The sequence below is a fragment of the Spermophilus citellus genome, assembly GCF_964194105.1.
Source record: "Spermophilus citellus genome assembly, chromosome: 7".
NCBI classification, from domain to species: domain Eukaryota; kingdom Metazoa; phylum Chordata; class Mammalia; order Rodentia; family Sciuridae; genus Spermophilus; species Spermophilus citellus.
This window is the reverse complement of record NC_138188.1, coordinates 163,795,741-163,811,248: the sequence shown is the minus strand read 5'-3', so window position 1 is coordinate 163,811,248 and position 15,508 is coordinate 163,795,741. Positions and strand designations below refer to the sequence as shown.

The following is a 15,508-nucleotide window of genomic DNA, read 5'->3' as shown; positions in this document are numbered from 1 at the left end:
GGGCAAGGAGGATGGCAGCGGGACGACTGTGCGTCCTGCCGCAGGAGCAGCGAGAGGTGGGTGGGAAACCAGAGTAGGGGTGCGGCCAGAGGCCAAGAGGCAGGGAGACTGACCAGAACAGTGAGAGGCGACACGCAGGCACAGGCTGAAGGACAAGCAAAGCCCTAGACGCAGGAGGCTGGAGGGACTGGAGTGTGGCTCAAAGGTAAGCAGCAGACACACCGGGAAGACACACAGCCGCCCGGGACGCACCAGATCCAGATGGCCCAGGGCCGCTGTGCGCAGAGTGATGCTGGCCAGGGGTGTGTGTCCGCCAGGGGTGTGTGCCGTGTGAAACCAGAAACAAGGCCCTGCCCTTAGCGGTCTTCAAGTCCCCCCTCCCTCCCTGCCACTTTCTCTTCTGATGCTGGAAACTGAAGCAGGTGCTCGATCCCTGAGCTGCACCTCCAGACCTGGTTTTCTATTGTGAAGCAAGGTCTTGCAGTCACCCAGGCTGGCCTCAAACTTTCCATCCTCCTGCCTCAGCCTCCCGAGTCACTGGGATTACCAGTGCACCACCATGCCTGGCCACGCTAAGCACACGATCCACCACTGGCCCACACCCAAGCCCCGTGACAAATATTTTCCATGTCCTCTGTTAATTTCTTTTCTTTTTTTTTTTAAAGAGAGAGTGAGAGAGGAGAGAGGAGAGAGGAGAGAGGAGAGAGGAGAGAGGAGAGAGAGAGAGAGAGAGAGAGAGAGAGAGAGAGAGAGAATTTTTAATATTTATTCTTTAGTTCTCGGCGGACACAACATCTTTGTTGGTATGTGGTGCTGAGGATCGAACCCGGGCCGCACGCATGCCAGGCGAGCGCGCTACCGCTTGAGCCACATCCCCAGCCCTCCTCTGTTAATTTCTAACATGATACATGTCACTAACAAGATCTCCCAACCACACTCTATTCACACCTGGGCAGGACCCTGTCTGGGGTGGCATGTCCTGTGTACGCAGTTGCACGGCAGCCTCCCTCATGTCCACCCACTAGATACCAGCCGCCACTGCTCCCCACCAGCTGTGTCAATCAAAACCACCTCGGACCTTGCCAGGTGTCCACTAGGGCACAGGGGATTTTGCCTCATTGAGAACCACAACAGACCCAACTCCCAGAAACAAGTGCTCTTCTCAGAGCGTGTAGAGACCAAAAGGTGGACGCCCTTCCTGAGCTCACCACTACAGAAAGCAAACGCAAGAGTCCTTTTAAAAAATTAGCAAGCAGAGCCTAACAGTCGAAAAGCCGACAGGTGACCCCTGTGACCCCTCGCCGGGGCTGGCTCCGTGGACGCAGGATGGAGGGCATGAGATGACCTGTAAGAAGGCCGCAGCGTTTCTCTGACGGTGTGGACACCAGCTTAACAAACTCAACCACTTCCTGATAAAGACGCTTGGAACTAGGGTCCTTTCAGGGTGCACACTCACCTAAGGCCCCTGCCAGGTGCCACCCTCTCCAATGGCAGTGGTTCACTTGATGGAGGGACATGGCAAGCAGCAGGAATAAGACTGGCCAGCCTCGCCCAGGAATAAACGGACACTCACAATGACACTTACCGGCAAACCAGTCCCAGCCGCGTACTGACAAAGACAGACAATGACCAGGACCAGCTCTGGCTAAGCTGAGCACACAGGAGTTTTCTGTTTGCCACAGAAGATCGATCAGTGTGACCACTGTCAGACAAGAGGAGGGAACAACGTGTTTCATCAGAGCAAGAAGAGCAGGTGCTGAGGCAGGGCACACTGGAGCCTTAGGACACCTGCCACAGAGGCGTCCATCCCGAGAGCTGGCGCCAGGCGAGCACCTGTGGTCCCAGCCTCTCTGGAGGCTAAGGCAGGAGGTCACTGGAGCCCATGAGTTTGGAGCCAGCCTGAGCAGCACAGCATGACTCTGTCTCTTAAAAACAGAGTAAGAGAGAGAAAGATCAGGAAGAGGAAAGCACGCTCCCTCCACCCGGGCACGCCCAGCTGTCCACACAGAACGCCCAAATTCTCGAGGCCAGTTGTGGGCAGTAACAAGAGTGGCAGGAGGCCATGGGCAGGCAGAGTGCTCACACAGACGGCTCCTGCCCTCCACTAGGGCCTCCAGTGGCCAGCACCCTCATGAGAGAAATCCACCTTTGCTTAGAGGGACAAGGAGACAGCAGGCGTGAAGTGCGGCCTCCTGTGTACACCATCAGGTGGGTGCCCCTCAGAGCCCTCCAGCTCTGACCTCCTGATTCCAGCTCCCAGGGAGTGATCAGGAAAGACCAGGGCAGGGCCCCGAGGATGAGGAGGACACCTCCCAGACTCTGCCTTCCAGCCTCTGCCACAGGACACACTCAAGCCTTAGGACACCTGCCACAGAGGCGTCCATCCCGAGAGCTGGTGACTCTGGACACCAAATCACCAGCACGGCAGACGTTTGGGGTCCCCAGGGCCAGGCCACTTCAGAGGCAGCCTTCATTGCTGGATCGTGCACCACGCCCAGCACCACGCCCAGTCGGACAGATGGCGTCCGTAAGACAAGACACACAATGGTCATGCTCAGCAGTTGCAAGGCCAAGCACAGCTGGACAGAGGCCACAGCCCCTCTTCTCGGCTGGCCAGCACCACAGAGGGCTGGGGAAGCAGCGCTGCTGAACACCAGGCACCAGAAAGTAGCGGCCGGACACGAGCCCTCACCCATGCCTCACAGGAGGGGCGCGGCCACCCGGATCAGGCAGCAATGCTCCCAGTGGACAATGGATCCCAGCCCAGGCCGCATGGGCACCACCTCGTCACCTTAGGGATTTACAAAGAGCACAGGCCAGAGGGACAGAGGCAGGGCCAGGTCCACACCACATGGAAGGCAAAGTCCACCTTCCGCGGAGGCGGCATCTGGGCCAGCCATGAGCCAGGGCTCCTCTGATCTGGACAGGTGACCTCTGACCCCAGCCAGCCCCTCAACACAGGGTGAGCCCACCAGCTCCACTGGCTCTCCAGGCCATGCCGCAGCCATGACCGATGGCCAGGCGTCTGCACTGAAGGATCACCCAGATGGACGTGTGCAAGGCACATGTGTGTGGTTTAGGACGTGCACAAACACAGGGGCCTTAACAGATGAGCAGCTCTGTGCTAAGAGAGCCCCAAGACTGTGTGACCTGGCAGTGCAGGCACCACGCCCCAGAGCTGCCGCACACCAAGGGCTGCACAGACCCCCCCCCCAGGGCTCAGAGGAAGCACACTTTCAGCTGCTCATTAGATTTGCATCTGGGTGCAATTTCTACAAGCATATTACTTCTATGATTAAAATTTAAATATTAAGAAAAAAATTAACTCGCTCTGACCTTCTGTCTGCGGTGGTTTCCACAGGCTCCTCGACGGCCCTGAACCTGGTGAGATCTGCTGCTGCGTCTAAGAAAAGGGCTTCCCTTGCAGGACACCGGTCTCCCCAGACACCTGGCGGGGCAAAGTCTGAGCCTCTGCCCTCTCACGTCTCCTCTGGGGCGAGGAACCCCAGCACAGCAAGGGTTAGTGTGCCGGAGACCAGGTGCCTCCCGGGCTCCGGTTGCAGTCCCACCAGGCTTTCTGAGGCCCCAGGGTCCCCGATGCTACCCCCAACCCTTTTCACCTTTCCTGGCAGCCCAGCAGGGGACCACTATTCTAAGTCAAAAGAAAGGAGCAGGGAGGGTGTTTAGCTTTAGGTAGAATGTGCTTTGTTTTCTTTTGTACATAGTAGTGGTTTGTAGCAATTTAACAAAGCACACGGCTAAGTAGCAGATCAATAAGGAGCAAATGAGAGAGCCGGAGGGCAGGGGCTCCCCAGCTAGTGCCCTCACTGTGACAGTAGTTCTTACAGAGTAGTCAATAATGCACTCACTTCCACAGAAACACCACACAAAGTCATTTCAACTCAGGAAAAAAGAGGCATTTCAGGGTCCGGGCCACAGGGCTGAGTCAGATTTCCTAAATAACCACTTGATTGGCGGCAGGCTGCGTCCGTCCCGTCAGGTGTGTTTTCATGGAGCAGTGGCTCTCGGCCACCAGGGTCATGCTGCGACCCAGGAGGTTACACTGCCTGGCCACTGCCCACTGAGAACTTGGACTATGAGCTAACCCTAGAAGTTTCCAGGCAGAGGGGACAGGATCCACCTCCACAGAAGGTACTTCCAAGGCAGCTGTCACCAGGTCCACGGAAGAGAGCCAAGGCCCCCGCCCAGGCCTGACCACTGTGGATGAGCCTGTGGCGCAGCCCTAACACCAGCAGGCCCCGCGGACGACGCAGACCTCTAGGAGGGGCTGTGGGAGCCCAGGAGAGATGCCCCAGGCCTGTGGACCTCCTGGAGGGGCAGCTCTGTCCTCGGGCCTGGGGGCCTGTCACCTACCTGAATGGCCAGCCAATTTTGCATCCCCACCAGCACAGGCTCCGGGGGCTTCCTGCAGGAGCAGGCTCCACCTCTCAGGTCCATGTGCACTGACCCAGAGCCTCACCAGGGGTCCCAGATGGAGGGCTACCAGCCAGTCTCAAGGAGACCCAGGGGCTCCTGGGGCCGCTCTGCTGAGGGGACCCCTACCCAGCTGTGCCCCAGCAGTGGCCTTGGCCCAGTGGCACTTGGGCTTGGCCCCTTCCAGCTGAGCTCGTCCCTCCCAGGAACAGAAGTATCTGAACTTCACCCTGCAGACTTGGAGCAGGCGGCAGCAGCTCTGCGGACCCCCTTCTGAGCACAGGAACTACCTACGCAGGCCCTCGAGACGCCAACGGGCATCACACTGAGGCCTGTGGCGCCCACGGCCCCCGTGGTCCCAACCGCCACATCTAAGCTGGTGGGAACCTGGGGTGCAGAGGTCACTGGTCTCCAGCCTCTGTTAGCCAAAGCTGGCCATGTCACCAAGGGGCCCAGGGACACGAATGGAAACGTGGCATGCTGCAGGCACCCTCGGCACTCACCAAGGCACGGGGTCAGCGGGGCAGGCAACGACTTCCTCGGAGATGTCTGACCTGAAGGGCCTGGAAGGGAGAGGACACACCATGAGTGACCCGGACGGGCAGGCTCCTGTCAACAGAGGCTGGGAGGGACCCGGAGCTGCACTTTCACCTTCCTTCCCACCAGCACCAGAGCGCCGCCCCTGGGGCCCATCAGTAGGTGACAAAGAGGCCAATGGACGCCTTGGACATGAGCAGACCCTGAGGCAGCTGGAGGCCACATCCCAGGACAGGGCAGCAACCTGCAGCCCTGAGGCTCTGGGAGCAGCCAGGGTGGCCTGTCCCCGGGTGGAGCAGAAGGTGCCAGGTTCCTGCTCCTCCCCGCCCAGGGTTCTGCCAGCCCTGTCCACACTGCCCCTTCCCACAGTCCCCGACACCCGCACAACCAAGCCCTCCCTCCGTCACAGCGAGCCCACCCAGGTCACCAAATCCTGGGTTCACTTGCTGTAAACTAGGCCGAGATTTGCACAACAGAAAACTCACCATCCTACTGCGCCTGGTGCACAGGCCGGGGCACTGGCCGCCTGACACTGGGCAGACATCTCCACAACCTGCCCCTCCCCCGAAACACCCACCCCAGCCCCTCCCTGGGCCCTGCCATCCGCCTTTCTGGTCTGTGACTCCCACCACTTCCGGAACTCTGGTGGAATCACACATCTGCCTTTTTGTGACTGGCCTTTTTCACCATGTCCCCAAGGTTCGCCCTGATGCCTCAAGTCGCAATGTCATCTGTTCCACTGAACACACACCTGGGCTGTGTTCCCCACCCCAGAGCCTAACGTGACAGGACACAAAGGTGGGGCCTCATGAGGTTCTGGGGCCTGAGAGCGGCCGCAGCCTGGGCTGGCCTGTCCCCCCTGCCAGGCGAGGGCCGTCGGGAAGGACCCGGGCAGAAGCCGATCTGCCGGCACCCAGACCCAGACCTGCTGCCCCCAGGACTGTGAGAAGCGCCAGTGGGCCAAGCTGGCCGAGGCAGGCGGCGACACGGCCTTTCCTCTCTGGTCTTAAGGTCTCACCCTCTCGGGGACCCGCTTCTAGCTCACTTTCAACGTGGTGTGAGGCAGGGTCAAGCCGCTGCTTTTGCGTAGAGGGGCCCAGTACTGCCCCTCCTTGTCTCTGAACTGCAGTTTCCAAGGAGAACCTGTTCTAATTCTCACCCACTCCTTGGCACGGGACAGGTCTGACTGGGCTTTGAGCATCAGCCCTGTGACGTGCGTGACGTGCGCTGCTGTGGTTTTGTTTCCTCGGCTCGGGAGGCGCTGGCTTCTTGGATATGAGTTTTCATCCAATTGGAAGAACAGCTGCCTTTCTTCCAGTGGTTCCTACCACGTGCCCCTTATTCCACCAGATGAGGCTGCTCCAGGGCCCCCTTCTCTTTCTTCTCTCTGCCCCACGTTACGGTGTTGTGTCCTCTGCCCCACGTTACGGTGTTGTGTCCTCAGGCTCGCCAACCTCATCTCTGGCAACATGGACTGAATCTACCCGTGGCTCTCCTCTCCATTTACTGGGCCTCTCTGTCTCCCACGTCCTCTTCACTGCTCAGCTGGTCTGTCGCTGGACATCCACCCACAGCCCTGAACCCCTCATCTGCTGACTCCATCTGGATGACTGACAGTTCTCCTCTGGTGGCTGGGGTCACTGTGAACTGGACGCTGTGCACGGTGGCTTGGTCCTGGAAAGGCTGTGGCTGAGTCGGCCTGACTCCTTCCAGGCTGAGGCCCAGCAGCCCGCAGCTCAGGCCAGGTGCTGCTTGGAGGAGCCGAGAGGCCTCTCTGCTAGCTGTAGCGACACAGCACCCCAGGCTGGGCCAAGGCCAGGAGCTCTCCAAGGGCTGGGGCTGGAGCAGCCTCTCTGCTCCCCGGGGCTCCTTTGCTAAGAACTCCCTCCTGTCCTTTATTTCCCTCCACTAATTCCAGCCTCTCGCCATCACTTCACACCGCTCTGGCTCCACCAGGTCTTGGCTCCCTGACCCCGAGCCACTGAGACTCGGCAGGCACCAGGCTGGGCACCAGGGTCCTCCTCACACCTCCCCGTTCCTGAGCCAGAGGGCTGCTCAGACCCCACAGTGCTTCCCACCTAAGTACCCCGAGGGTCTCTCCTCAGGGTGTGGCATCCTCCGCAACCAGAGCAGTTATCATACTGATGAATTCAGCAACCAGGCCCGGAATCCACTGAATAGCAGTCTACACCGCACACCCCACGTGTCCAGCCAGACTGTCACCAAGGCGCATGTGGCACCTGGCCACTGTGGTCTCCGGGGCCCTCCTGCAGCAAGGTCGGCAACCTCCTTCGTAAGGACAGTAAATACCTCACCCCCACCAAGAGGAAGACTCTGAGTCCCTGAGCCTTCACTTCAAACCTGTGGGGTGAACGTTACCATCTGAAGGGGCAATGAAGCGCGATGGTCGATGCTGAGTGATTCCAGGGAGTCCAGAGGAAGTCAGAGGGCAGAGGCAGAGAGAGAAGTCGTACCACGATCACCAAATATTTGCTTTGGAATGCTGAGGGTCCTCTCACCAAGGACAGATGGCAGAATCCTGCCACTCGGTGAGTGCCTCAGACCTCCAGGCTAGTGGGGACTGGGACGTGAGCAGTGAGCCAGGTCAGCAGGCCCAGGCAGGGCAGACGCTGCCAGGGCTCCCTCAGACGCAAAGGGCCGCCCTGAGCAGAAACAGGGACAGGAGCGCCCAGGAGAGAGGGCGCCCGAGGCTGCTCCCGTTGTCCTCATCACCCACGAGCCGGCCGAGCAGCCCTCAGCCCAACTCAGCAGAGGGACTGCAGCCCGGTTTACTGGTTGAAGGAGGCATTACCCAACCCCTGTAGCCCTACACCTCCAGAATATGGAGCCAGAGGAGGGAGGGAGAGGGTGGGGGAGGGCGGGAGGGATGGGGAGGCCGGTGGGGGAGCAGGGGTGAAGGGGGCGGGGAAGCGGGGCTGGACACGTGACCTGGCCCTCAGCCCTAGGCCTATTTAGGACTCTCCAAACAAGCTGGGCTGAATAACAAGGGGAAAGCCTGGCCCCAGCGGCCCACATCCCGGAGGCCACGTGGTCTGACGGGATATCCTGGCTCAGTTGCATGGAGCTCCTGCTTTTAAGACTTGCCGGGGGGGTTGGCCAGGGGGGTTGGCCTGTGGGGTTGGCCTGGGAAAGCGTCCCCAACATCCCAGAGCTGCAAGAGGGAGGGGGACACGGGACCTGGGCCCCTGGAGCTGGGGCCACTTGCTCCCCTCCCTGGGTAGACAAGGAGGTCAAGGCCATTAGGGACCTCCAGAGAGCAAACACATGGCCTGGCCAGCCTCCAAGGTGGCCCAGGGACATGTGCGCACATGTCCCCTGGCCAGGCTGGCATCCCAGCCAGGAGGGGAGAAGACACAATGCCCGTGGTGTCACAGCTGCACAACCAGTAGCGTTTTTTTTTTGCTCGTACCTCCCCACTGGGGCACTCGACCACTGAGCCATGTCCCCAGCCTTTTTTACTTTGAGACAGGTCTTGCTAAGTTATTGAGGCTGGCCTTGAACTTGCGATCCTCCTGCCTCAGACTCCCCAGTGTCTGGGGACTACAGGCCATCAGGGCCCTCCAGAGAGCAAACACATGGCCTGGTCAGCCTCTTACGTTCCTGTGCTAAGAAATTCAGAAATACAGGGAGTGACGTCTGCTCTTTGCCACGCTCGGTGCACGCTTAGCAGGCATGAGGCCCTAGGTTCCCTCCCACGTAAAAAAGGAAAAAAAAAAAGTGCCAGGTGTGGTGGCACCCTGAGTGCCCTCAGCTCCCACCAGCCTCTTGTCCAGTGGCTCAAGAGCCCTGTGGCTCAGCTTGTGTGCAGGGACAGTGGGTGCCTCCCCCAGCCACTGATGTGGGAAGAATTCCACAAGGTTTCAATCCAACGTATCCACATGGCCATTCCTCCACTAGATGGGAGGCTCAGGGGTCCCATACTTTATTTATGTATTTTCACATATTACAGTATTTCTTAACTAAAAAGAGAAGATAAGCCATGCCCCCAAAATACCACAAAACCACAAGGTGCACAATAAAAATATGACAGTATTAAATACTTCTCATTTTTTTCTCTTCCAGAAAATCTGGAAGAAATGGATTCCTCTCTGGAATAAGTAAGTGATGGATGAAAAGTGAGAACAGTTAGTAATTATCATTTCCTTTCCAAGTTTCTTTTCTTTCTAAAGTTATGTTTATCCTCTCTCCCCTTCCCGTGTCAGGAAGACCACCAGGCTGGGCAGACAGCGCACTCCACTCCATCCGGCCCCCGTTCCACGCAGTGTCCAGCTGATGGGAATCCAGGTCGCCTCGCCATCCCTGCCTACTGCCTGCCAGCCCAGGAGGCCACGGGGCATCGTTGCTCGGGTAGATACAGCAGAGGGAATGATGGGCCAGGTCTCTGAAACCTGCGCCACCATCGAGGCGTTACAGATGTCTGGCGTATTTTCGCAAGGCTCCGGGCACCTGCGCCACCCATCCTCACCTGCATTCCCTGAGGACGGGAATTCCCCTGCTCTGAGCGTGGCAATGCCTGCCCATGAAACCAGACTCCAAAATGTCTCGAGGGACTCACGGCATCAGCCAGCATGCCCCGCAAAGGCCCTTGTCTCTGCTCTCCAGGAAGCAGCCCAGGGAGGGCGGGCAGGTGGACGAGGAGCTCGCGGAGGCTTGGCAGTGGCAGCGTCTCGCTGCCCCAGTGGGGGGCTTGGAGGCTGCCCTCAGCCTGCCGGGCATGGGAGGACTCGGGCCCAGGAGCCCTGAGGCCCGCACAGACCAACAGCAGGTCTGTGGAGACCAAGGTGAGGGAGGGAGGAGCCACCACCCCAGCAAGCTCCCCTGACCTCCCCGGCACACCCGGGAAGCACAGGATGAGTCCTTGCCCAGGGGTCACGCAGCCCTACAGCCCAGGAACAAGAATAGGAACAGGACAGGGGCTGACGAGGCCACCCTGGGAGAGCCACCCGGAGGAGGAAGGAGACAGTGAGAAGGGCAAAGGACAGGTAGCGGATTGTCCAAGACAAGGAAATGGGTAGACGGCACGTCCCCACCACCTGGTTGCTAACAGCCTCCATTGAGGGGAAGGATCCCTTCCCACCACAAGCAATCACCCCCTGGAAGGCTGTCTTCCTGCCCTTTGGTCACGTAGGGCTGAAATCTATGAAAGGGGCAGGACACCCCACTCCCAGCTTTGGACCCCCTCTCCCCTTTAAGCAAAACTTGTTTCCTTGTCTCAGTGTTTCTCGGATGTCTGATCTTAAACACAGGGGACAAGGACGGGACCCTCATGTTCAAGACCAGTTTCAACAGGAGAGCCAGACAGTGAGGGCACTGTGGCCACAAGACGGAGTCCCTGGGTCCTTTCTCAATGAGGTACTTGTGACCAGGTCCCCGGGCAGCCCAGTCAGGGCTCACATGGCAGGCCTTGCACACACGGGCTCCCTCCAACCCTGACACTGCTGGGGAGCACGTAGCTGGAGCTGAGGCTGCAGTGAGCACTACCCAGATCCAGCCTCGAGCCCAAGGGGAGACCAGGCCTGTGCGCAGCATGGCTGACCAGTGACCTGCTGCCCGTCCTCAGTGCCCGACTTCACACACTGGGAACAGCACCAGCAAGGCGACTGCGGGTTTCATGATGGGAGCCCATGGCTGTGCGAGATCAGCATACTGGCTTTCAGGCCCAGGAAACAAGCGGAAATGTCAGTCTGTCGAGCACCTGCATCCCTGCCGTTCTCCAAAAGCTCCTGGTGTGAGTGGAACAGGTGTGGCCTGACAGCTGGCAACTTGAATCTAAAGTCCAAAATGTGGACTCTGTCTCCACAGGCTACCTGTTAACCCCAGGAGAGCCATGCAGGGGTTCCTACCTGCTGAAGCCGGGGAGGTGGAACAGCTCCAGTGCTCACTATGGGTGCCATACCCCCACGGCCATGCCACAGAGCCAAGCACAGCCCCCCAGTCCTACCCAGGGACAAGGGCAGTAGGGAAGGTCAGCAGGATCACTGGAAGAAGTGGGCTGCAGAGGCCAGGCGCAGCTCGGTGGAGAGCACTTGTCTAGTGTGCTTGTGCCCCAAGTCCAATCCCCAGCACTAGAAAAAGCAAGAAGAAAACCAAGTGGACTACAGAGACAGCGTGTGTGCCGTGGTGCAGCCTGAGTGTGCGCACACCTGACTCAAGTGCGGAGACGGCACGCGTGCTGTGGTGCAGCCTGCGTGTGAGAACACCTGACTCAGACTCTGGAAGGGGGACTGGCTGGGTAACAGGGGGAGGGAAGACAGGAAGGCTGTCAGAGGAGGCCCAGGGAGGAGGCGGGCCCAGGGCAGAAAGCATCTGGCGTAGAAGTCTGAAGGCTGGAGGTGGGGAGCAGGGAGCGTGAAGAGGAGCCACATGGAGCTCCCAACGTCTGGACCTCTGAGTTGCAACCTCCTGTACAGCACAGGGGACTGGGTGGGCACCCCTGAGTGCTGCAGGTGAGGGGTGAAGCCGGGCCAGGGCTGTGGATAGAGGAGGGGTCAGATGGCCATGGAGACACGAAGATGGGAGAAGTGGGTCTGGGGGCACAGCCCAGGAGAGGCGCCGGGCCGGCAGCCTTCCCTTTACACTTAATTCCTGCTTTCAAACTCTGCTGGGCTGAGAGGCTCCACCTTTTATAAACCACGCTCCTGGCTCACCATTAGTCAGCCTCCTTCAGAAGTCACCCTCTATACGCCACGCTCCCGGGCATCGCTGGGGGTCCCATGCACAGTGCCCTGTGGTGGTTCTTCAGCTGCCAGACAGGATAGTGACGGCCCCTTCTCCATCTGCAGTCGGACAGTGACAGGGAAGTTCAGGACACCAGGGCTTCAGTTTTGAAAGTGTGTCCCAAATTGGTTCAAAGCCCGGGGGATGACGGATGGGAGGGTCTCCAGTGGAAGGCCCCGGACCTTGCCCTCTGCCTCTGCGAAGCAGCTGCCCACCAGGACAAGGTTCCCCAGCATCCTGCCACTCCAGCCCACTGTCCCTTCACCTGTCCAGTCCTGTTCATCCACCTGGACTCGGAGAGCTTCACGCCCACCACCAGCAACCTCTACACTCGAGTTCTGTGGGGGTCCTTTTCCTTCCTGGTGAGTGACATCTTCACAGGTCCCTCTGAGTGCAGGTAATTACCCTGAAGTGGTTTCAGATCAGTCCCACTCCTGACCTGAAGCTGCCCAAAACCCAGGACCACAGGCACGTGGACGAGGCTGAGCGACAGGCAGCAGCATGAAGGGTGGAGGCCGGAGGAAGCCCAGGGTAGAGCGCTTGCTCCCTTGCTTGGCACACAAGAGGCCGCGGGTCCCATCCCCACCACAGCAAGAGAAAGAAAGAAGCTCAGATTCGGCCATTCCACTTGTATTATTATTAAATAATGCCAGAGAACTTTTAGGAATGAAGAATATAATCCCTGAAATAAATTGCTTTTAAAAACTGATTAAATAGACGAGACAAAGCTGAACAAAGAACCCAGAAGGCAGCAGAGAAAAGACCAGAGGACGGACGGTGTGTCAGAGGCCTGGGGGCGTGATGGCTGGGACGTCGTGGGCAGAGGGCCACACTCGCACCCCGGGGAGCTCAGGAGCACGCAGCAGAGTGGCACCTGTGGCAGACCTGGGAGGACGCAGGGTGCAGCCCTGCCCCACGAGGCAGGAGGCCAGAGCCCAGGACGGGGCCCAGGGCGACACAGCCCATGTGGAGCCCTGGGAGAGCCAGAGCCAGCCCCACAGGGCCTGCCCGGGAGGCTTCTGAGCCCAAGCCAGGAATAAACACTGACCTAAGGCCCCGCACTTAGGGCACAACAGCACCCGCTGCGAAACTCGGGGGTCGGGGAGAGTCAGGCAAACTCTTCAGCACTCAGAACTGAACAATGAAAACCCCAAGCTCAGATGCCCAGCCCCGCACAGCAGGACGGCACAGCCCCGAGTCTCTCCAGGGAACCCGCGCCAAGGAAGTAAGCCTGGAGAACATCACAAAGCTGAGCTTCCACCCAAAACAGCCTTGGAAGAGCACCCTGGATAAACCCCAGGGAGGAGGAAATAACACAGAAGCAGACACAGGGAGAACTGAGAGCCTAGGTGGTTCCTTGTGACAATGACGGAACAAGTATGCCCCGTCTGAAAAGAAAGGAGAAGGGGCCAAAGCTTCAGGAATGGGGGGGACTAGCTGTCGCTTACAGAGGAAGGGCAGAAAGGTAGGAACCGCAGTCCATGTGCCAAGAAACCAGGACTTCAGAGAAGCCCACGGCCAAGGGACAGCCTTGTCACCTCCTCCCTCCGCCTGAGGGCGGCCAAGCCAGCAATATTCCCAGCAGAAGTGGTGTGGCACCAGCACTGGTGTCACCTGAGACATGGCCGTGACCTGCCGGCCGTGGGTGCCGCTGTTCTGAGCCCCTGCTCAGGCACAGCTGGCTTCCCCTGGTATGTGCTGGACCTCGCCGCCCGCCTCCTGCGACTCTCCTGATCTCACTTCCCCCAAGTGCTGGAGGTGCCCAGACCTCAGGAGGAGTGCTGGAGTGCCCCAGGGGTGCCAGTGCCCCACGCGCCCTGCTGGCACCTCACGTGGACATAATGGCGCACTCTGGCTTCCCATGGCTGGCCACCATCCTCGGGAGAATGACCAGCAGGTCCGGAGCTGCTTCTCCCCCGCGTGAATGCGGTAGTGCCCCTCATCCTCGGGACGTTGCCCGGGTGTCTGTGAGGAGTGTCGCCCTGCTGCAGATGCGGGGCTTCCTGAGGTCCCGCAGCATCGCCCCGTCTCGCCAGAGTCCACCTGTCCTTCTGTGTTTATGCCCAGCGCCTCCTTAACGTGTCCACCATCAGGTCACTGGGGGTCACTTGATGACAGTGCTGATACCCAGACAGTGGATCTGGTAACCCAGAGGATTACTGGGCATCTCGCCAGCAGGCAGCGCACAGTAGAGACAGGCTAGACAAAGGAGAGCTTCTCGTCCCACGTAGGATGGGGCAGGGAGGGGTCAGAGTTCACTAGGCACGCAGAATGGGGTGACACTTCAAACTTAGGAAGTGTTCATTCTGGGCTATTTAATATCTTTGGGCCACCACAGGCAGTGGATTACTGGGTGCCAGAGCTGTTCTCTCATTTCATTTGAAAACAGGCATTTGGGGCTCTCCTGGGGTCTCTGTAATAATAAACCTGCTGCAGGCACTTCAGCACCTGGCTCCTGAGAGGCGCACAGTAGGTGCACACCTCTGTGGGACACAGCCACCCTGCAGTCTGAGGCCCCCACGGTGGCTGCACAGGTGTAGCAGCCATACCACACCTGCACCAGCATTCCACTGCCCACAGTGTGGCCAGCGCTCAGCCACGTGACCTCCCTGGGCCGGCACCTCCTGAGGCACCTGGTGGGGGGAAGCCTTTCACCTTCGTACCTTTGTGTTTTGCCGCAGTTTATTCGCACTCTCCATGTTCTGAGGAGGAGCAACGGGTCAGAACCAGGCAGCCACTGTGTTTGTACCGACCCCAGAAGGGGAGCTGGAACACTCTCTAGGTCAGGATGAGATAGGGGTGCAGAAAGGAGGCTGCTGAAGCCATCGGAGGAAACAGACCTCGGCCGTTCCCAGAGGCTGTGGCTCTCTACGCAGAAGGTTCCAAACACACCAAGGAACCATCAGCAACGGTCGGGTCACTGGCGGTTGGATCAGTACCCCAAGTCAACTGCGTCCCTCTGCAGCACCTTGAGGAGCCAGGCATCTCAAAAACACGATTTACAAAAGCAACAGAACTCACGAGTGCAGCTGGGGACCCGGGGACAGGGCGGCAGGCGGAGCATCGCGGGCTCACAGGACCCGGCTGCCAAGACACAGCCACTCTGCAGGGACCGAGGGTCCAGGGACTGCCAAGGAACCTCACAGTTCACAAGAGAACGAGAACACACGTGTGCCTGGGCGCAGAAGGACCTTCTTAAGCAGCACAGGGAGGCAATGCCCCAAAATAAGAGGTGAATAAGTTGTAAAAACAAGACTAAGCCAGCGGAAGGCCTGCCCGGGAAAGGAGCCCAGGGGAGCCAAGTCGAGAGGGTGCACGGCACAGAGGCCAGATGTGAAGGACGCCGAGAGAAACGACCACCTGACGAGCAGGGAATGGACGTGAGCACATGGCCACAGAGAAAACACGGTGGCCGGCGAACACACGGACTCCCAGCTCCTGAGCAGGGAGGGCGGCCAAGGCCAGCAGACAGCACTCTGACTGCCCTGTCTGCAGGAAGGAGCCCAGCGTGGGCATCCAGAGTGTACGCTGGTGCATGATCCAGCACAGTCACTCTTGAAAGAGCACTGGCCGCTGGAGGACTCTTCACGTGTGCACCAGGAGTCAGGCCTCCAGTGACCCACACTGCGCTGGAGATGTCCCTTTACTGACCTGACCTCCACAGAACTCTCACCAAGTCCCCTGAGTGATGTGGCATCCACCAGGCTCCCCAGGTTCTGCCCACTTCTTGCCCACTTCTCAGACCATCACAGGAGCCCTGGCCTGTGCCCAGCAGCCATGCCTGAGGCAGGGTGGACAA

General features: G+C 59.2%; 1 protein-coding gene across 9 annotated transcripts in view; it reads right to left on the bottom strand.

The window, feature by feature from the left end:
• Positions 1-15,508, bottom strand: part of AGPAT3 (1-acylglycerol-3-phosphate O-acyltransferase 3) — a gene marked incomplete at its 3' end in the record, with an annotated part of 69,621 nt that overhangs the window by 48,727 nt on the left and 5,386 nt on the right. For 4 of the 9 annotated variants that reach the window (XM_081301319.1, XM_081301317.1, XM_081301318.1 and 1 more), the window contains one exon: positions 4,938-4,997. Of the gene's footprint in view, positions 1-1,585; positions 1,703-4,937; positions 4,998-10,835; positions 10,860-11,639; positions 11,775-15,508 lie in introns of those variants that run through there. The other 5 variants (XM_081301323.1, XM_081301325.1, XM_081301324.1 and 2 more) reach the window with 4 other exon arrangements.